Below are 23,423 nucleotides of genomic sequence, written 5' to 3'. Positions count from 1 at the left end.
TTCTACATAAGCTCACGTTCAAGTCTATTTTACAGTTGAATTTGAACGGTTATTATACCCGTTTAGAAATGTTACAATTAATAATTGCTCAAAATTCACCTTCTATAATTTGCCTACAAGAAACTCATTTTAAAAATAACAAAATTCATAATTTGAGAAATTATACAAGCGTATCTAAAATTAGGCAAAACCAAGAACATGCCAGTGGTGGAGTTTCAATTTTTATCGAGAATTCCTATGAATATTGCAGTATTCCTCTAATAACAAATCTAGAGGCTGTAGCGGTAAGCTTAGTAGGTCCACTAAAAGTTAACATCTGCAGTCTTTACATCGCACCTAATTCTGATCCAAGTATAGCAGATATTTCAATCTATTTCTAATGTCAGATTCCTACACCTCGAATTATACTGGGAGATTTTAATGCACATAATTCATTACGGGGCTCAAAAAAATTGACAAGAATGGGAAGAAAAATAGAAAATATCCTAAATAATCTCAATTTAAATCTACTTAATGACGGCAGGAATACTCGATATAATGCTGCAACAGGAGAGTTTTTAGCAATTGATTTGTCAATTTGTGAACCAAACTTGCAACCTAGTTTATCATGGGACACTTTACCTGATCTATATGGAAGTGATCACTTTCCCATCTTAGTTAACAATCTGTTGTACCATAAGCACAATACACACATCACCAAATGGTCCTTAAATAAAGCCAACTGGACACTGTTCTCAACATTGATTTCTTCATCAGCTATGAATCTTAGAGAAATGTTAGACTCAGAACAAGATATTAACGAGAAAACATTATTTTTCAATAAAGTCATCATTGATGCAGCGAATAAATCCATTGGAAAAACAGCTTTTCATCCAAAACATTCATCTGTACCGTGGTGGAACGATGCGTGCAAACAGGCAATAAGGGAATCTAAATCGGCTTTTAATAGATATAAACGATATAAAACTACTGAAAATCATTTAGAATTTAAAAGAGTAAGAGTTAAATGTAGATTTATTATTAAAAAAAGCAAGCAAGAGTCATGGCAAAAGTTTGTTTCAGAAATCAATAGATCTACTCCAATTGGTCAAATCTGGAACATGATTAGAAGTATATCTGGAAAAAATTCACAACACTCTATAAAGTACTTAATAAAAGACAATCAGACATTTACGTCCGAATGCAATATATCTGAAATAATGGCAAACCAATATTGTACCGCTTCTAGTGATGAAAACTATTCAGTAGAATTCTTAAATAAGAAACGATTTGAAGAAAATAAAGGAATACCAATAATCAATGACACTTCACCAATAAACAATCCTATAAGCTTGACTGAACTTATTGAAACTCTTAACTCCGTTAGAAATACTAGTCCAGGACCAGATAATATACCTGTGCTTTTTCTACAGAACCTACCACTAGTAGGCCAAGAACTATTATTGCAACTATTCAATTTTATATGGATGAATAAGGTATTCCCACACATATGGCACTCGTCAATCATAGTTCCAATACACAAACCAGGTAAACCTAAATTTGAAGCAGAATCCTATAGACCAATCTCTCTCACGAATGCAATGTGTAAGTTGCTAGAAAAGATCATTGCCAATCGACTCATGTGGTATATTGAACATAAACATCTTATTATACCCGAACAAAGTGGATTTAGGAAAAATAGATCAACATTAGATAACTTAATATCATTAGAATCAGAAATTCATGAAGCATTTATATGTAATCAAGAATGTTTAGCCATATTCTTTGATGTAAAAAAGGCTTTTGATACAGTATGGCGCTACGATATTTTAACCACACTCCACAATTGGAAGATTCACGGTAACATGTTTGCTTTTATTTCAAACTTTCTACGGCAACGATATTTCCAAGTTCGAATCAATAACCATTTGTCTGAATCTAAATTACAGAAAAATGGAATTCCACAGGGCTCGAATCTAAGCGTAGCACTATTTTTAATTGCTATTAACAATGTTGTGTCGGACTGCAATCGCACAATTAAAACTTTTTTGTATGCTGATGATCTAGTAATTCTAGCAAGAAATAAAAACATATTATCGGCTCATAATCGTATTTCTGCAGCTCTTAAGTCGATAGAATCGTGGTCTAACAATATTGGGCTCCAGTTTTCCAACACTAAAACAAAAGCTATACATTTTTCACGAAAATCAAATACACAAAAGCTCCCAAATCTATTTTTAAACAATTCTCCTATAGAATATACAAAAGAAATTAAATTCCTAGGGATGCAACTGGACTCAAAATTAAGTTGGACAAGTCATATACACTCGCTAAGAGTATCGTGCCAAGCTGGACTAAACATTATGAAATCTGTATCACATAAAAATTGGGGAGCAGATTTTCCAACTCTAATAAATTTATATAGAGCTTTAATTAGATCAAAACTGGACTACGGATGTGTTGTGTATAACACCGCAAACCAAGCATTGCTTAAAAATTTGGATATTCTTCAGAGTTCTGCCGTTAGACTTGCTCTAGGAGCATATTGCACCAGTCCTGTGGACAGTCTACTCTGTGAAGCTGGAGAGCCACCCTTAAGCCTAAGAAGAAAATACTTAACTCTATCGTATGTCTCGAGTATAAAATCTAACCCAAAAAATCCAGTTCTTCATCATGCTGTTGCTAACAGGTTCCAGGAGGTCTATCGAAAAAGAAATAGGGGTCCTGTACCTTTCTATGAACGAGCTAATAGATACTTATTCGATTTTAATATTGAACTACCACCCATTTATCCTATCTGTGAAATAAATTTATGTTTTCCTTGGGTTGTTCCCTCTCCGCTTTGCAACCTTAAACTTACAGCATATAACAAAAATAACGTGATACCAATTTTTTTTAAAACTTACTTTCTCCATGTTCTCACACAGTATAAAAATTTCCATTTTATATACACGGACGCATCTAAGACCATAAATGGAGTAGGAGCATGCTTTGTGACATCCCATGAACATTCCATCTATAAATTGTCTCCTAAGACAAGTATTTTCACAGCAGAACTATTTGCCATCAATAAGGCCCTAACCTATATTCTAGAAAAAAAACTTCCCAAATCTCTTATAATATCTGATTCACTTAGTTGTCTGACATCAATTTCTCAGATCTATCCCTCTCATCCAACATTGCAGCAGATTAAGTTAATTTTATACCGTATATACCAAAACAATTTGACAGTAGAGTTCCTCTGGGTACCATCACACGTTGGAATAGATGGTAACGAAAAGGCAGATAGTCTAGCTAGGTCCGCAGTAACCAATACAGCAGCATTAGTGGAAAATCTAACGGTGCATTTGGATTTAAAACCTTACTTAAAATCAAAATTGCACGATGTTTGGCGAAACCAATGGAATAGAAGCACCACTAAATTGAAAGAAATAAAGTCTTCCATCCTTCCATGGAACTTCTGGCCTTCAAAGCGACAACATCAAGTCCTAATAACACGTCTTAAATTAGGACACACTTCTACAACACATGAATACTTGTTGAAGAAAGAAGAGGAACCAGTGTGTTTTGTTTGTGAATGTAAAGTGACAGTGAAACACATTTTGATTGAGTGTCCAATATACTCAGTGGAAAGACTATATCATCACTTTCCAAAAACATTAAAAGAACTTTTAGGAGAATCTAAATACGTAGCTGACTTGATAGAATTCTTGAAAACTATAAACCTTTTCAACAAAATTTAATACAATACATTAATAATTAAAATATATATTGTATACATTATTATGTAATTGATATTTTGTATATGCCTATGTATGTCTTTATCATTTTTTGTATTTTTCTTATGCTAATAACCCTAAGTGGTTGAAGCAAAATAAATAAAAAAAAACGATAGGTAATATACTTGTCGCTCATCAAGTATATAATGATTTCAGAAAAATACAAACATCAAATTTTAAATCTTCATTTTGCTCTCTTCTTTATCTCTTCTTATTCTTGTTCCTAAGCTTTTCACTTTGCAAGGGACACTGTTCCTTATTCTTCCACGCCACACATTTCTGTCCATCGGGTCTTATTCACCAAAATCTTTCTCTCTCAATTCCTCAGCCGCAGAGTCCTTCCATCTTCTCGTCGGTTTTCCTTTACCTCTTCTTCCTTCAAGTTCTAACAGCTCTATCCTTCGTCCCACATAGTTTTTATCTTTACTTCTGACATGACCAAACCATTGCAGTCCTTGTTCTTCAATATTTTTTGAGACTGTAGTCTCTCTTTTTTTAATCAAGTGGTTTCTGATCCTGTTCCTTCTAGTCTTAACCAACACCCACCGTAACACTTTCATTTCAGCTACCTCCATCTTCTTTTTCTGGATCTTCTTTACAGACTAATCGCCATACACCAACGCAGGTCTCACTACACTCTTGTATATCTTTCCTTTCAGCCTTTCTCCGATTTTTCGATCACAAAGTACCTTGCTCATTTGCTTCCAGTTAAACCAACTAGCCTGTTCAGCGTTCAGCCCAACTAACAGTCTCTCCCAAATGTTTATCCCTCGATAGTTCTTACAGGCCTGAATGTCCCATTTATCTTTATACAACGATACCATCACATTCTCCCTCTCTCTCTCTCTCTCCATGCATTGAGCATCCTTTCTACCTCATATATCCCACTCATCATTTCCACAAAATATTAATCCCTTCTTCTCCTAGAGCCTTCCAAACCTTCACAGGTATATTCTCATTTGAGATCCCGCATCCTCTGTCTCTCCTCTGATGTTCTTCATTTAGCAACTTTCTAAAATATACCACGTGGGTATTCTTTGATGACTTGCTCCTTGCTTGGGTGTTTCCAATCTTTATACAGCTGTGCATCTTTCCTTATCAGTAGCTACAGCGCTTTACTTCTTTCTTTTCTACCTTGTATATATCCTTATCTTCTTTTCTTTTAGACCTGTCATACCTCTCTCTGTCTTTTTTTTCTCTCTAACCTTCTGTTGCACCTCATCATTCCATCACCAAGTTTCTTTGTTTCTAGGAGGCCCTTTACTAGATGTTTTTCGTAGCACTTCCTCTCCCACTCGTAACACAACTTCTCACTAGTCATGTACCGTATTCTTTTTCCTCAAGCTCTTCCAGCACTCTACTCTTAAAGACTATTGCCAAATCCTTATCCTTTAACTGAAAACTAGCTAATTTTAAATAAGACGTGGAATGAAATACTATGCAAAAAACTTGTCCCAGGCGCACTGATGGTTCTACCGACACATATAAATAGACCGAATTCGAATGAAATCCAAACGAACTGTTTAAATCGGACCTGCGTTGAAGACCTGTTTCAAGTCAACAATGGACCATCTAGCGGAACAATCGAACCTAACAATTCCTGGCGCAATAACAGGCCAAACACTAGTAAGAAATAATTGCTGAACGCGGTATATAAGCCAGGAATTAATGTGTGATTACAAGAGTCTAGTCGTGAAAGCCTAAACTTGTTCAAAAGCAGTTTAGTTTGAACTGAGTTCTTTGTAGACAATTACTAATTCTACCTAAAATAATCAAATTTATCAGGTCACAAGATATGTATATTTTATCTATTAAATAATGCAGTGGCGCTGGTTTAACAAACACACGCTTAAACAGAATTAATCTCCCTGAATATAGCACACTTTTAACCAAACTAAAGCTTTCAATTTGGCTTAAAAGTTAGTGCACCGAGCTGTAAACTTCTCATTGACGTATATAATATATTTCCTATAAATATCTCTATTGACTTTCTCATAATTTTTCAGTACATTGCTTTACATTCGATGATGTCACATTAACTATTTGTCAACGCGTAATCCATTGAACGTAAAATTTTCTGTCAGCACAAAATTGGGAAGTGTTTCTTTTATTCTTTTGTAGGGTTAATTTAACAATGTTACCAGTTCAACGGAACTTTCGATCAATATAGAAAAGAAAAAATAAGCCAATCATCCAAAAACTATTATTAAAAATTAAAAAAGCAATATACACTACGGAAGAGTTAAAAAAACTTGTTAATACTAACAAAAGTATTTTACTTTATATTACCTATAACTTATTAAGGTCATTTCATTTCAGTATAAGTTGCCACAAGTGCTCCTGATGGGAGGTGAATATTTCGAAACACGTATAGAGCAATGGATGGGCTTGAATTGAAAAGAAATGCAACAACGTCTTTCCTCTGCGTATAGAGAGCAAAAAATGGGATTTTTTCAAGGGAGAATTGTAGATATATTGTAAAATATATCTACAGTTCAGTTATTTTATTTAATACCGGAATAAAGGGTTATTCCCAACATTGTCTAATAGCCTACAGTGAGCTTATATTTGGGGTTTACCTAATTCGCAATCGAAAAGAAGCCTCCTGACTCCTCGTTGCTTCATATAGAGGTCACTACTAGGGTACTATTGAAGATCTTCAGGGACTGGTGACCAGAATAGCAGAGTATGGAAAAGAGTATGGTCTAACAATGAATGTCAAGAAGACGAAATTTATGAGAATATCGAAAACTCAAAGAAATAACGATAATCTTCTAATAAACGAAACCAACGTCGAACAAGTGGACAAATATGCATACCTGGGAACAATGATTAACTCCACAAATGATTACAATCAGGAGATAAAAATAAGAATAGAAAAGGCTAGAGCAAATTTCAACAAAATGAGAAGAGTTCTATGTACCAGGGATTTAAAACTGGAACTAAGAGTTAGGTTGGCGAGATGCTATGTTTTTTCGACTTTATTTTATGGAATGGAATCTTGGACCTTGAATGCGACATCAATGAAAAAACTTGAATCATTTGAGCTGTGGGTGTACAGAAGAATTCTGAAAATATCATGGACAGAACACGTCACAAACAAAGAGGTTCTGGGATGGATGAACAAAGAAATGGAAATTTTAAATTCAATAAAAACAAGAAAATTAGAATATCTCGGACATATTACACGTAGAGAGAAATACACCTTGCTTCAACTGATTATGCAGGGAAAGATCCAAGGAAAGAGAAGCATAGGGAGGCGTACAATGGCTGCGCAACCTGAGAGAGTGGTACGGATGTACATCAAATGAACTTTTCAGAGCAGCCGTCTCAAAAGTCCGAATAGCTATGATGATTGCCGAGCTCCGCCGCGGAGATGGCACTTGAAGAAGAACTAGTGTACTAGTACTTGTTATGTTACTATATAGGCCAAACAGTTAAAATCATTTCAAAAATTTTTCTCTTCTTTATTTTTTATATTTTTCAGTAATGATAACTATTAAATTAAATTATTGACAATGAACTGATAACACCTATTTTCAACTAAATAATGAATTCTATAAACAAAATTTTGGTATAGCAATGTAATCTACGGGCAAGGGCAAATGAGTTTCGTGGCCGATCGAGGTATATGAGATTTTACAAGTATTTTTTATGTATTTTAACCCGCTGATTCCGAATCTTCAACAGGATAATCCGACAGGAATTTGTTATAATTAATTTAATTGTTTAAATGCTTATAATTAAAAAACTAATAAAGACATACCCTTTTTTTTAAATTAAGTTTTGTTTCTTTAAAAAATACAAACCAAACAAACTTTGAAAGATTAAAAAGGGTCTATTAGAAACCGACATATTGCAAATTAATGATTAAAAAATAACTAAGTAACGACTGTATTAGACATTTTTGCTTATAACTTTGCTTTTGCTCAACGTAAAAAGATTTAAAGATCTTTTTATATGATTATAAGGTTTTTAAGGATTAAGGATTTTAAAGATATGATTATAAGGTTTAAAATGAACTTTGAAAAATTAAATTTTATTAATTTTTGACGACGTTATATAAGTTTAAAGTATACAATTTATGTGTAAAAAACAATTGAATTTGTTTATAACGATTTTTTCAGATCAGATCAGATCAAAAAATTCAGTATCATGTTAATGGGGACTACAGTACAATGGAAAATGAACATTGTGAGCTTTACTGAACAGAATTTGATGCAGTTTTCGCTAAAATACAGCAATTTGACAAAAGTATTTTAACTTTCTTGGGCATTAAATTGTCTTTGTCTAACACCCACCCAAAATATTCGGGATTCATTATTAAAACCCAAATACAATACAAATACAAAATACAATGTCACTCCGATATGGGTACTATCAAATGTTGGAATTAGTGGTAACGAAAAATACGATTGCCTTGCCAAAAAGACGCATCAGCCATGGATACCACTATTAAATTACAAATCTGCAATTATATAAAAGCCAGACTTAAGAAGCTTAATCTATCTATCTGACAAATTCACGGGAATAAAATTGCTACAGCGCTTCATGAAATTAAACCCTCAGTGAACCTAGTTACTTGTCTTAGTTTATCTCGGAAAATATAGCAATCACCCATAGATTGCCTAAAAGACTACCCGTCTTGGCATATTACATGGCTATCTGATGACATGATCTCCACAATCAAAATATCACCACTGTAATACGACTCTCCGAATCAGACATATACTTATCGAATGTCTTTTTTATGCCCAAATACGTCAATAGCTCGGTATCAATCCTATCTTCACAGAGGTCCTACCGAAAAATCATTATAAACAAATTCAATTGTTTTTTACACATAAATTTCATATTTTATACTTATATAACTTCGTTAAAAATTAATGAAATTTAATTTTTCAAAATTTATTTTAAAGCTTAAGATCATATCTTTAAAATGAGGGGCTTTAAATTTTTATACGTTGAGCTTTAGCAACGTTATAAACAAAAATGTCTGATATAGTCGATAATTTGTTATTTTTAATAATAAATTTACAATATCTCGGCTTCTAATAAACCGATTTCCATTCTTTAACGTTTGTTTGGTTTGTTTTTTGAACATAAACAAAACATGATTAAAAAAGTGTATATTTTTATCAGTTGAATATTTATAAGCATTTTAACTTTAAATTGTTAACACCAAAAGTCTGCCAAAAATTCGAATTATCAGTTTAAAGATTCGGATTCAGCGGGACAAAATACATCAAAATCAGTTATAAAATCTTATGGACCTCAATCGGCCACGAAATCCCTTTTGCTCCTAGACTAATGGGCTCTGCTTTACCTAATATATTTATAGAAGATTTCGAAACAAATATTATTTCTAAACAAAATTGAAAACCCACAGTATAATGGAGATATGTAGATGATGTGTTTTCAATATGGCTTATGGATCAAAGTTGTTGGACATGTTCCTGAATAATACAAATGATAAAGAAGAGACAAGAATATTTATCATGGAAAAGGAATATAATAATACAGTACTTTTTCTCGATGTTTTAATTTCAAAGGATTCCGGATAAGAGACGCAGATGTATAGAAAACTAACACACCTCAACAGACATCTAAATTACAAATCAAATCACAACATTAATATTAAAAAGACAATCTGTAAATTCTATACGATAGAGCTAAAATTACTTGTTCTAAGGAAAATTCATTCTTTCAAGAAAAACAATTCCATAATCCAAGGAACCAATATATTTTTTAAAGAATATACTATGTACATTCCTATACACATTTTAGTAAGTAAAATACAAAATAAGATAGTTAAGAAAATGCTTAAAATTGTACGTAAACAAAAAAAATTATGAGTGAAATTAAATTGTCGAAATAGAAAAAAAAACAATAAAACCATGAAAAATTTAGATAAACATAAATTTGAGAGATAATAGTTTGCCATTTTACAGCAAAATCCCAAAGAGGGAAGAACCCAGTAGAATAATATTATACTGTTTTATATTAGTGTGTACATGAAGCTAATTTGAGCGTAATTTGATCATAAACAGCCATTACGTGTCAAACTAACTTTAAACGAATTTCAGCGAAATAATAATCTGCATTTTGTTATCAAGACAGTTGGAAATTTCCACATTCATATGAGCACTAACATGACAAAAAATTAACAAGACGTTTCTCGTAGCTTTGCCTCTAATGAATATCTTGTGTCGCAGAAACTCCAACAGAATTCAACCCTCGAAATGACGACGTCGGTAAACAGCAATAATATTAAAGTTCTTGTGTTGTTTGTCAACACTAAACCGCTAGATAAAATTACCCCACATCACACACGGAACGGACTTGCTTTATTACATAGCACAGAAAGTGGAATTTTCATAATTTTTCTTAATGTGTTCCAAAAGTTTTTCAGTCATAAGTATTTAGTGAAATTTAAATACTAAAATTGTATGTAATACATTTTTTACATTAACTTTTGTAATACACAGTGTATCGACATAGACATCTTTGTTAAGATACATTGTTTTCTTAGTTTATAGGCGTATGCTTCGGAATTGTTTGTTTTTGAAGTTTCGTTTGCAACTGCAAGAGACGCTATCCCTAGACGCGGTACTGCTTTTCACGAACATTCCTCTCAACCTAATCATTAAAATTTTAGAACAAAATTGGCACTTATTAGAACCAAATACCACACTAAGTAAGAATAAATTCTTTAAGCTGATCGAATTTAGTTTTCCTAATATATACTTTAATTTGGTGGAACTTTTTACTCACAAATAGTTGGCACTCCCATGGGTTTTCAGATTAGCCCCATTCTAGCCAACATAGTTAGATCATATATTCAATATAATACTTTCACGACTACCGTTCAAGTTACCGTTCATATACAAATATATGGATGATGTGATAAGTGCGATCTCCGAGAACAGTATTCAAACTACACTTCCACAATTAATGATTTATATTTCCACAATTAATACCCATTGGTGACCAGTTAAGGTCAATTTCAAATAACAGTGTTAACAATACAGCTTTACAAACTACAATACATGGGAATCCTTTAACTAAGTTAATATTCCATTTTTTTTTTTTATTTTAATAGAATCAACCACAGGGGTCATTAGCTATACCTATACATTATACATTATATGGTATGTAGTACATTAATATCTTTAAGATATTTAAATAAACCATTAATATTACAATTTGGACCTAAAATTTTACATAATTTGTGAGATGATAAGTTTGTGTGTCTTTCTTTATTAAATTTAGGGCAGTCTATTAAAATATGATGTACGGTTGCACAAATCACATAAAGAACGGTTTGTTTTAGCTATTAAGTAACTATGGGTCAATCTCGTGTGACCTATACGCAACCAGGTTAACTTCACAAACAGTTGTCGGTTAAGATCAATATCATACCAATATGTCTGAGGTTTAATTTTGCGTAGCACTGATTGCGAATCTTGCCAAGCACTTTCCCACTTAGTTAACAACTTTTGTTTAAAAAATTATTTGAGGTCCACCGCTATCACTATTTTCACTGTAACTGAAGTGGCACTGTCGATAGCCTCAAGTGCGCGAACATCTGCTTCTTCATTCCCTTAGAGTCCGATGTGTGATGGAACCCATACGAACTGAACTTTTAGGTTAGCTTCATGGAGTTGAAATAGTGCATTCTTTAAGAGAAGCGCAGTAGGATGTCTGGTATGCAATTGTTTATAAGATTATAAGAGAATTAGGAATGTTGAGGTCGATAATATGAATAAGCGCTTGAAAAATTGCATAATTCTCCAGTGTGTATGCTACTAATGAAGGGTAACTTAAATTGTGATGTAATGGATGGTACGACAAATGCTGACCCTGAGGGGGTTTTAGAATTATCCGTGTATATGTGATAAGGAATCTGGAAGTTGGCAAATTTGTTAAGGAAACATTGTTGAATTTTTATAGAGGGAGTTTCAAATTTATTATATGATGTAAGTGATAGATCACATGATATAGGTGGGATGGTCCCAGGAGAAGGAGTCGGTATATTTGTTTCGAACATTTCTGGAAAATGGGTGTCAAGTAAGGATAAATGTCTCCTAATTCTTTCTTAAAAAGGATCTACACCATTTTTATTGTATGATTCTTTAAAACGATCTGCAATTGTGTGATGAACAGTGGGGTGTGATGATACTGCAGATATAGTTGAGACATAGGCCAAGGAGAGGTACGTTCTTCTTAATTTTAGAGAGTATTCACCGGTTAAACATTGTAGACTTGTGGCAGGGCTTGTACAAAATGCTCCTGTAGCAATTCGAAGTGCCGTGTTTTGAATAGCCTCAAGTTGATTTAGCACTGTTTTTTTCGCAATATTCCAATATTCTTTATTACCTTACTTTTCTCAACTTGTCCCTCTTAGAACAAATTATTGTTGTTTACCACATTCCCTGTGCTGAATGTATTTCTTGTTACATAGGTCAGACTGGGCGGTTACTTAAGGGTAGATTAACCTCCCGCCGCAGTGATACTAATTTATATAAGCACACTTGTGCTGTGGCAGCACATGCCATCACTACTAAACATAAGGTCAATCATGAAGAGGTTAATATTCGTTGCAATGAAAGAATGCTTAAACATCCGAATGCTTTCAATAAGAGAACTGACTAGTAGATAGATTAGTAACTTAAGTTAATTCTATCATTCTTTAATCTTGCAGAACTGATATATATATATTTTGATTCTTTATATAGTTTTTATCAGCTAACATTTAATAATTTAAATATATAATTAAATATTAAATAAGTTAATAAATACATACATAAATAGTTAATTAAATATTAAATAGTAGTAAATATATGCTTGTTTTTGCATTTACATAGTTGTTTTGTTGGATCTAGTGAACTACATATAAACGATTATGATTTTATCATCTGAATCGTTAGTGCTCTATGCAAGTGCTAGTTGTATCCTTACAAGTTAATGCAGAGTTGAGATCCACCTTAAGGATAGAGGTCTTATATAAATCCTTGTTCACTTCATTATGTCAACTTACACTAACTTTGGCAACACCCTGGTATGCTAACAGATTTGGAATTACCGCTCTGTTAGATAGAGTTGTATGAAATGTCATTATTGTTTTTTCGGGGATACTCATATGTGTGTAATTTCACTCATAAGTAATTACACACTTTCAAACGAATACCTGTTGAATTCTTGGATCTTTTTGTATATAAACTTTTAAGTGTTTGCATTGTGCTTTGCCGGTAATTTTACTTTGTCACTTATTGCTTCGAACAAGTCTATTTAATAATGTTACCTAAAGTTAAATATATACTACAATAATGTCTTTAATGTAAATAACGTCTATTATTACGTAATATCAGTGCTAAATTGGAACTTTGTTTGTCTTTTATCTTGGATAAAATTTTTTGCTCTGTTACTTAAACTAAAGTTTTTAACATTTCTGTTCTTTGAACATTTTTTTTAACTTTTACAAAACTGACTTACTTCTGTTTTTGATCACTTAAAATGAACATTTTATACTTTATAATCTGGTTTGGTATGGTTCATAAATTAAGCTATTTTCTTCACTTCCATTATATTATTGCTGCATATCTATTGTAAGGTAAACTATGTGCAAATTTTTTTTGTATCTGTGGATGTTTGCTTATTTAAATCATTTTGTAGATGAACTAAAGATTTAATACACGAAACGTACTCAATAAAAGGGTGAAGTAGATGATATCCTTTCTTTTATTTTCCAACTGTTTACCGGGAACCTTCCACTACCTTAGTGAAGAACCACATTTAGAATATATATATATATATATATATATATATATATATATATATATATATATATATATATATATATATATATATATATATACATTTATTTGAATTTTAATTGAATTTTGGGCAAAAAAGGAACTAGTTTTTTAAAATAAAGAGAGAAGCACATTTAAAAGCCACCGTCAACTGAGCAAGTCCGATCCTCGGAACAGAAGACCAACGCCAGCATAGGCGTACATTGTGAATTGTTCTTGATATTGATTTTAATCATCTGGAAACGACTTGCATAGCAAAATAAACCCTTCAGCATTTATGCTGTCACACGAGATATTCTATTAGCAGCAAATTCCTACGCAATTACACTTTTTCCATTTCTTGCACAAGAAAAGTTATCGGCGTCGATAAAGGTATTGACTGAGAGTAATTTAAGATGTGGGTGTTGCTAACAAATTACAAAATGATTTGTTGGGCGAAAATACAAATAGGTTTATGTTAACATGTAAAATCAATAAATAAAATTATTAAAATCACGTCATTAATTAATAAAAAATAAAACTTTTTGCATGAATATTCAGAACAACAAAATATTTGAGTTGTTCCGTTAGTAATCACGTTCGTTTTTTGTTTTGTACCTCTTTTATTTTATAAAGCAAGGTCGGGAAACTTTTATTTTTCTTGCATGTACAGCTGCGGTCACTAAATAGTTTACCCTTTTATTTTTACAATATACATTACACTTACACATTACATTTATTTTACACTGTAAAATCGCAGTGTCGTACGGATTTGCTAAATGTCAAAGTGTTTGTCAAAAATTTCACGCTTATTGAAAAATAAAATAATAAGCTATTAAATGTATCCAAAATCCCTAGAATGCATTGAAAAGTGTTTCAATTATATAGCAATGGTCAAATAAGAGTTTATAGGTGAAGAAATCATAGGTTTTATGAACGATATACTTATGTTTTAAGAGATAGTGGAGGACTCTCGGTCAACGTATGCAGATAGATAAGTCCTGAAGACCTGAGGGCTTGTTTTCATATAGAAGAAAAATTTAGAAGATTATATTACAAACATATTCTTGAGAACATAATGTTACCATCAATGATCCAGATATGTCCCAATAACAACTTCATGACAATTTCCCGGTGCATACGAGTAGAATTTTTCGAGGATGGTTGGAAGAAACTCATGTTCTTCCGTGGCCTTCCCGGAGTCCAGACCTTATCCCCATCGAAACGTGTGGGAAGAGTTGATAAAGAAATTAAATGGAACTTTAGGCCACGGAATAGAAGTAAACTATGGCAAACAATTGAGCAGGCATAAGAGAAGCTTGTTGATTATATCAGGAGGAGATTGATGCTATCTATGAACAGAAGATTATATATTTGTATTGACAATAATGGGGCTTCCACCAAACATTAATTATGTTACTGTTTATCATTATTTAATATAAAATAGATTTAAATAAAATACATATTTGTAACCCAAATTTCCTCATTTTCGTTATTAAGAATATAATAGATTTTATTAAAAAAACTTCTTTATATAATAATTACTATTTTGTTATATTTCTTTATTTTGATGTTTTAATTTTAATTAACCTATTCTGGGTCCGTCATTAATAATTAACGTCACTTTGATGTGAAATGTGCGTTTAAACGAGGTAAAAATTAAAAAAATCGGCTACTAGATATGTACAAATAAACCGTATGAACAGTTTCTACAAACATTTTTGTACTGTCCACTGTGCTCGATTTACCCCTTGGTATCAAGGACATATTTGTCACATTCTATACATTCAGAAAAAAATATTGCTGACCAATATTTTCTGGAAATATTCTAGATCTAGAACATGCTGCTCGAATATACTGGACGATACTGATCTGCGAACGTTTTTGTAGAAAATATTTATTTTGTTTGTGAACAGTGTTTTGTTCAAATGAATACCCACATTTATTAGCTACTATAAATGTAAGAAACTAGTCAACATTCAGGTCCATAATCTAATTTCCAACAGCCGATGTAATGGGAAAATTATTATCAACGACGCCTTACACTTTGTGACACGCAAATGATCCATAAATACTACAAAATACAAGTAAACTCTTATAATTTAAGATATATTAAACAAATTTTATCTTGTTAAACTGTTTGTTTGGGCTGTTAGGCCGTTGTCTTCTGAGATTAGTTTCGACGTTTCGACAACACTAGGGGTTGGCATCTTCTGGAGATGGTACTGCTTCGCTTGTAAGCTGAAACTGACGCCGTGTTGTACTGCGGAGGCCATATTTATATTTTCTACTCGCCTCCCCTCCACTGGTTTAGGCGTGAGTTTACTGCACTGAATCCGTAAACTATGCAATACTTTCTAGCTCTACATTGGTTTAAAGAGAATACATAAGAGAATTAGTATTAAAAAGAAAAAAATTCCAATCAATTTTTCACCAACTGAGATACTGATCTAACTCTACGATATGAAATGTTAAAATGGTATATACATACTATTCTACTACATAGCATGGAAGTGTGGACGCTGAAAATTAGCTCTTTACGACTCCTGAAAAACTTTGAGATGTGGATATTCAACTGCATTCTAAATTCCACGAACTGACCATGTTATAAATGAAGAAGGTTTAAGACGTATGATTAGAGATCGTGAACTTGTAGAATTTATTAATAAACGAAAAACATAGTATCTTGGACATATACGTAGACACGATAGATATAACTTTCTACAACTAATAATGAAAGGAAGAAAGAAGGAAAGCGTGCTCCAACAAATGACCTGACTACGTAACATCAAGAATTGGACAGGACTAAACCTCCAAGCAGATATCTACAGCGATGGACAGATATTACGAAAAAGTTTAAAAAAAAAAATTATACTGAGGCAATACATAAAGGTGATGACCGCGACCAGTGGAGAAATATCATTAATTACACTATCCGAGCTGCTGAAGCTAAATGATGAACCACAACATATCTGCTAATATGTCATCACCAACCTCCATTAGAGAAGGCACCTAAAGAAGAAGACAATTTTCTTTCCATAATTATTCTACCTGCTGTTTGTTATTATACATATTTATTTTATTATTCAAGAAAGTGCTTTTTTATAACAGGGTTGAAATAATAAATTATATAAATAGTTTTATATAGTCGGTTTACGACTGAACTTCTTCAAATGGGTTAACATCTTAAAATACTTTTATAACAGAAAAACAATTCTTGGTTGTGTACATATAGAATTTAATTTTTTTTATTAAATGTCTAATATAATGAACACAAACAGCTTTATTCTAAAATTAGATTCGGAGTTCTATAGCTCCAACCAACGCAGTTAGAGCTAATTGTCATAAAGTACTTAACATGGAAGCTGGCAATTACACATATTAAGGGATATAAACTTCCACCCCATACATTGTTGCTTCAAGCGAACTCCGTGCATAGGAACGTGATTATTTTTATTATCTATAAACGTCAATTAATTCCTATTTGCAGAAACAATTATTAAATTTACATACAAATTTGAAAAGCAAACACGGCAAATAGAGCTGCTTACCCCTAGGAATATCCAAATACTCGAGCATACTATAAGATGCGAATCTGCTGTATCCTACAACGCTGTTAAACTCTTAAATAAGATTTGGAAAATATATGTCACCGGTTGTCTCTCTCTGATATATTGCTGTTATGTATTGGCTTCTATTAATTGTAGGGATGTCAACGATGTATCGATACATTAAATATATCGATATATTTTAGAATTGTATTTAACTTTCGATATATTGGCACATATCAATATTTGGGATTCATTCATTTGGGTATATTCAATGTCTAAACAGTTTAAGGCATTTCATTTCAGTTACTATAAGTGCTCCCGATGAAAAGTGAATACTTCGAATCACGTGAAGAGCAATATTAAAGATTGAATTGAAAAGAAATGCAATGGTCTACTTTTGTTCTTGACGTAAAGAGTGCAAAAATGGCTTTTTCAAGGGAAAACTGTAGATGTATTGTCGGAATATAAGGTTATTTCTATCATCGTCTAATAGCTTCCAGTAAGCTTGGATTTGCAGTTCACCTAATTCACTATTGAAAGAGTCTGACTTCTCGTTGTTTCATATAGAGGTCGCTACTAGCGTATTTAGACCTGTTATGTTACTAAAACGGTTAAATAGTTAAGTGCATTTCATTCCAGTTTAAGGTGCCAAAAGTATTCCTGGTGAGAGATAAATACCTCGAAACACATGTAGAGCAATGGTGGAGCTTTAATTGAAAATAAATGCAATCGTCTACTTTTATTTCCGCTATTACATATATTTAATTTAAACAATCCACTGAACTATAAACAAACACCAGTTTATAAAGGCTAAAAACCCGTTTTAACGAAAAGGGCTTTTGACTTTATTTCTTTGTTTTCATTTGGCTTCTTTTCAATTAGAAAAACTTAACAAATGATTTCTTCAGATTAGCAGATTAAAGCTTGGTTCAGATAATATTTAGTTGGGTAACACTGTATTAAAACTTCCGTCTTAAAATTCGCATTAAATTTTAATGCTATAATTAAGGTTTTTGTATCAGCCGTTAAAATGAATCAAGTTATTATTTTTCTGGCCGTTCTCAGATAGCTTAAATTTGGGAATTCAAATATGAGCTCTGTATAATGGTAACCCTTTTTCGCCTATTATTCATTGCTTTTTTTTCTCTATTATATACTAATCACGGAAATTTGACTAATTGCCGAATTGCCACAAACACCCAGAAGTATAATTCAAGAATGGTTGAAATTTTTTACGTACAGTGTGGATGGAAAGGGATTTTGAAATACCAGTACCATTTTAAACAAGATAACAGGTATATATGTATATATATATATATATATATATATATATATATATATATATATATATATATATATATAAATTCGTTGGAATTATCGGGTAAAGTGGTCTCTAATGATAATCTTTCTTTTTTCTAAAATACTCAATATTTTGCTATTTATTTAATAGCTTGCTCAGAAGTAAACTGAAAAAAAATTGAATATTAGTTTACAAAATTCAGTTTACTCCTGAGGAAGCTATCAAATAATTAGCGAAATATTGAGTATCTTAGAAAAAGATTTTCATTAGAGACCACTATGTATTCCAACGTATATGACTTCTAATATATATATATATATATATATATATATATATATATATATTTCATATATATATATATATATATATATATATATATATATATATATATATATATATATATATATGTACCGACGCATCTTTTTCCATTAAAAAATTAATAGAATCATTTGTCCTTAATCATAAGATTTCGATTCACTGGTTTTGTTCACAATAAAAAGAGTAAAAATATGGAATAAAAATAAACCTATGAAAATACAAATGTTGTAGATTTTCTGGTCTTTGGGGTTACTTTCTATAGAATATTTAAGAAACCTTGAAGGGGCGTCAAATTATCCATACGTCAAAACCTAGTCAACTACAATTTCGATCAGCGAAGAAAACCACGAGGTAAAATTTTTTATTTAAAATATGGCATATCGAATTAATTAAATCTTGAAAAAATATCACGTTAAGTCCATCTCGAAGAAAACCAAGACAACACAAGAAAATCTTAGATTTGACGAATCTTCAAATGATCTATTGTCAACTGGAACAATTTACCGCATTTCCTGTGTACACTGAAGCAACAATACATAGTCCAAATACACTTTTTTGTACAAAACAAACTTTTATTGACGTTAGAAATTAAAAATAATTTAAAAATTTATCCAAACAAATTACAAATCTTCAAAACGTTTTCGGTCCAGTGAAACCATCATCAGTGAAAAACATTAAAAGAAGTTGAAACTAGCTACGTAAACAGATCTAGAAACCCTTATCTTACATGAAAATATGGTAAATTTTAATATTTTATTGACACTAGGTCTATGTTATAAGATTTAACATGAAGGGAGCATACATCTTCCCTGCTCGAAAGGGGGGACAACTTTGTCCAACTAATAGGTCCAACTCAATTGGCTGGTTCTATTAGTTACAGTTGAAATATGTGTTTTCTCAATAACCGCAGTTTTTCCAATATTTTAGACATAATAGGGAGCAGGCTAATAGGTCTGTAGGACTTTATTTCCTCTTAGAATTTTCCGGGTTTTGGAATTAATATTATTTGGGGCTAATTTCCAAACTAGAGTGAAATGTCCTGTTCTTAATACGGCGTTATACAGTTGTGTAAGATAAAGTTGGGCTTTTCTTGGTAATTCCTTTAAGATTCTTACGGTAATTACGTCATACCGTGGTGACTTTTGGGGATTTAATTTAGTGTGAATAATAATATGGACTTTGTTCGATGTAATTTATTTACAAAATATGGAGTGAAAATGAATAAGGACCATAGAGAAGAGGAAAAGTAGAAGAAAATTTTTTCAATATAAAATTTGACGGTTATTATTTAACAGTTTCTCGGCAATTTTCATTTACTATTGTATGAATTATAATAAATAGTACTTATATACGTGATTGTCGTAAAGGATATTTCTTTTTCATGTTTTTAAGTTTTCAAAAGCTATACAAAACAAACGGTTGGGGTAGGTTAGGTCTCGACTTGAGATACTAATAATAATAATAATTACGTTATCTCTTTATTCCTATAGAAGAGGAAATGATTATTTACTAAGGGTGTACGTTTAACAACAGTTGATAAAGGGTCACAAAATTAATCCTAAGGTGATTATTAATCATAGGATTCAATCCATTTAAAACAAATTAAAAAATATCATTAAAAAAACTTAATGATGGTTAATTGTTCATTAAAAATCATTAAAACTTAGTTTTGTTAATGGGGTTTATAAATATTGAATAATAATAATACATAGACAGAAGCTAGTGTTTTGGCTGGTATTCCAAACATAATTGCATTATCCAGATTTGCTGTCAAGTAACTACATCGTTAGTTATTAAAATCCAATGTAACGTCGAGAGCCAATCTTGTAAGATTCCTTTATGTGCTTCAAGATGGACTCGAGGGATATTCTTTACTCAACGGCACGGAATCAGGTAGGCATTACTTTAACAGCCGTTTTGAAGCTGGAGCACAAGTTGTGAGAGTTAAATGAGAAGCACGTGATTTTCTCGTATGACAAAATTGCATTATGCAGGACGAATTCAAGGCCAGGTTGGCCTCAATTATTTCATTTTATAGCGCAACAATCTAATTTTACTTTGCATAGAGATTCTTTTAAGTTAATTTCCGTAAATCTGTTAAAATCTACAAATTAGTTTTTCTACTATTTTATTTCCCAGTAGATCCCATAACAATTCATGTACAATACACGAATTGCGCTAATTCAAGTTAGCTGTTAATCCGTCTCGTCCTTTCATAAAACAGTTACGAGAATAAGGCAAATCAAATTAAACTATTAGTAAACTTTTTCTGTTTCCCAGTAAAAGAAAGCCAAATAATCCCCATTTTTCATGGGGTCTAAATCCAGAAAATATAAATGATAAAGGTTTAATTAATGCTTTGGATGTGCTTTATTTAATTACTTTAAGTGTCGGTAGTACTTTGTATTAGATACAGACGATGACTCCTTGTTCTTAATAAATTCTACTACAAAGTGAAATGACGCCAAAGTTAACTGAAATCAATTTCGAGAAAATATTGTCTCCTTCTTAGATGTATTTAATGATTTTAATTATTTTTCCACCAACGAAAGAATTGAATTTATCCTCTCAACTATCGCTACCTCTGCATTAAAATCACTGTTATTTAAGCTACCGTTCAAACTTCAAACTAGTTATAATTGATTACAGCTGAATCCTTACAAGATATGAATAATATGATCGGTCAGTTTGGTGTTGGATTTTACTCGGTATTCTTGGTTGCTGATAGAGTTATCGTAACCAGTAAACATAATGAATACAAACAATATATTTGGGATTTGAATTCAGCATCCTTCAGCATCTTAGATGATCCAAGAGGAGATACTTTAAAAACGGGGAACAACTGTAAGTATGGAACTGAAATCAGAATCCAAAGATTTCTTGGACTACGATAATATCCGCAATATTGTTAAATAGTATTCGCAATTCATTAATTTTCCAATTTATTTATGAACTAGTTACGCTGAAACAGTTGAAGAACCTGTAGATGATGATTCTTCTGAAGAAACATTTCAGTCAGCCAATGAAGATGATGTAGCAGTAGAATAAGAAAAGAAGATAATATTTAAAAAAATATACAAGACCGTTTGGAATTAGGAGTTGTTAAAAGACAACAAACCGATTTGGGCCAGAAAACTAACGAGATTGAGGATGCAGAATATAATCAATTTTATCAGGCATTGACCAAAGACACCAAAGATCCGCTTACCTAAATTCATTTCGTTGTAGAAGGAAAAGTTACATTCAAAGCTTTGTTTTATGTTTCTAATGTGCAACCATAGAAAGCTTTAATAGGTATGGAACTAAAACTGACAATAATAAACTGTACGTTTGCTGTGCGTTTATCACTTATGATGATGAATTTAACGATATGATCCCATCTTACCTTTTTGGTAGAAGGGTAGTAGATTTTGATGACTTATCATTGAATATGTATCTTGGGAGATGCTACAACACAAATTAATCAAGGCAACTAAGGAAAATTTGATTCAAATTCAAATTCTAGAAGGAATTTTTTAAGAATATTACCCTGGATGCTATTGAAGACCCAGCCAACTGCACAAGGCTTGCCAAATTGTTAAAATTCTTGTTATCCAACGGAAGCGGATAACAACTTGTCGTATTACGTAAAGAAAATGAAACCAAAGCAAGACAAAATATTCTACATTTCCGGGTATTCCAAAGATAAAGTCACCCTTCGTTAAACTGTTATTATATGCAATTTCCGCAATTCCTGAATTCAAAGGCAAAAAGTTCCAGAATGTAGCCAAAGAAGGTTTCAGTCTAACGAAAGCAGAATGAAGCAAGGATCAATTAACACAATTAAAGAAACGTCCGAACCTCTCACCAAATGGTTGGCAAATGATGCATTGAAGAATGATATTGGCAAGGCCTCTGTTTCTGAAAGATTGTCGGATTCACCTTGCATTTTGGTCGTAAGTCTATATTCGGCTGGACCGGAAAGATGGAAAGGTTGACTTTATCGAATGCTCATCAAAAATCTGACCATCCACAACGTAATTACTACCTTAACCAGAAGAAAACTTTGGAAATGAATCCGAGACATCCTTTGATAAAAGAACTTCTTAAACGAGTACTTGCTAATTCTATTGATCCAATTCCCAAAAATATGGTCAAGATGATGTTCAGAAATGTCAAGTTTCAAACTAGTTATATGCTTCAGAAAACCGCAGATTTTGTTAAATCTGTTGAAGCAATAGTGAGGAAAACACTTAGATTACCATTAGATTAACAAATTGAAGAAGAAGAAGAAGATTTACCTGAAGACGGTATTTCGGAAGAAGAACAAATAGATGCAGTTTCTTACTCCAAGAATGAGCACCACGATGAACTTTAAGTATATTGTTTGTTTGAGGTGTGAAGTGCAAGTGTTAAGTACAATAATTGTACAATCTGAAAAGAAACACGCTGAGAGACCGAATAAGGAGTAGGCACATGTTTTATATTTTGGATATGTATATATTAAAGAATATTTTATTTATATCTTTATATATTTATTACACATATAATAATACAAAGATCATATGCCAAGAAAAGAAACAAATATCTCTTTTAGCAAAAAACTTATATTCAAAATTTATATAATCCTAAAAAATTTGTTGAAAATTTTGTCAATTGAAGTCTAAACACAAACTAACTTTTCACTATGACAAGATAATATTTTTGCGACATTTTTTAAGTT

General features: G+C 31.9%; 1 protein-coding gene and 1 pseudogene across 6 annotated transcripts in view; one reads left to right on the top strand and one right to left on the bottom strand.

Moving 5' to 3' along the window:
• nAChRalpha6 (nicotinic acetylcholine receptor alpha6) overlaps window positions 1-23,423 on the bottom strand; it is a 345,133-nt gene that overhangs the window by 303,064 nt on the left and 18,646 nt on the right. The gene's annotated exons all lie outside the window — the stretch shown is intronic.
• LOC140452215 (endoplasmin-like) lies at window positions 14,631-23,078 on the top strand (annotated as a pseudogene).

The sequence above is a fragment of the Diabrotica undecimpunctata genome, chromosome 10, assembly GCF_040954645.1.
Source record: "Diabrotica undecimpunctata isolate CICGRU chromosome 10, icDiaUnde3, whole genome shotgun sequence".
NCBI lineage: Eukaryota > Metazoa > Arthropoda > Insecta > Coleoptera > Chrysomelidae > Diabrotica > Diabrotica undecimpunctata.
Note: the sequence above shows the minus strand (reverse complement) of the source record. Positions and strands in the feature narration are given on the sequence as shown.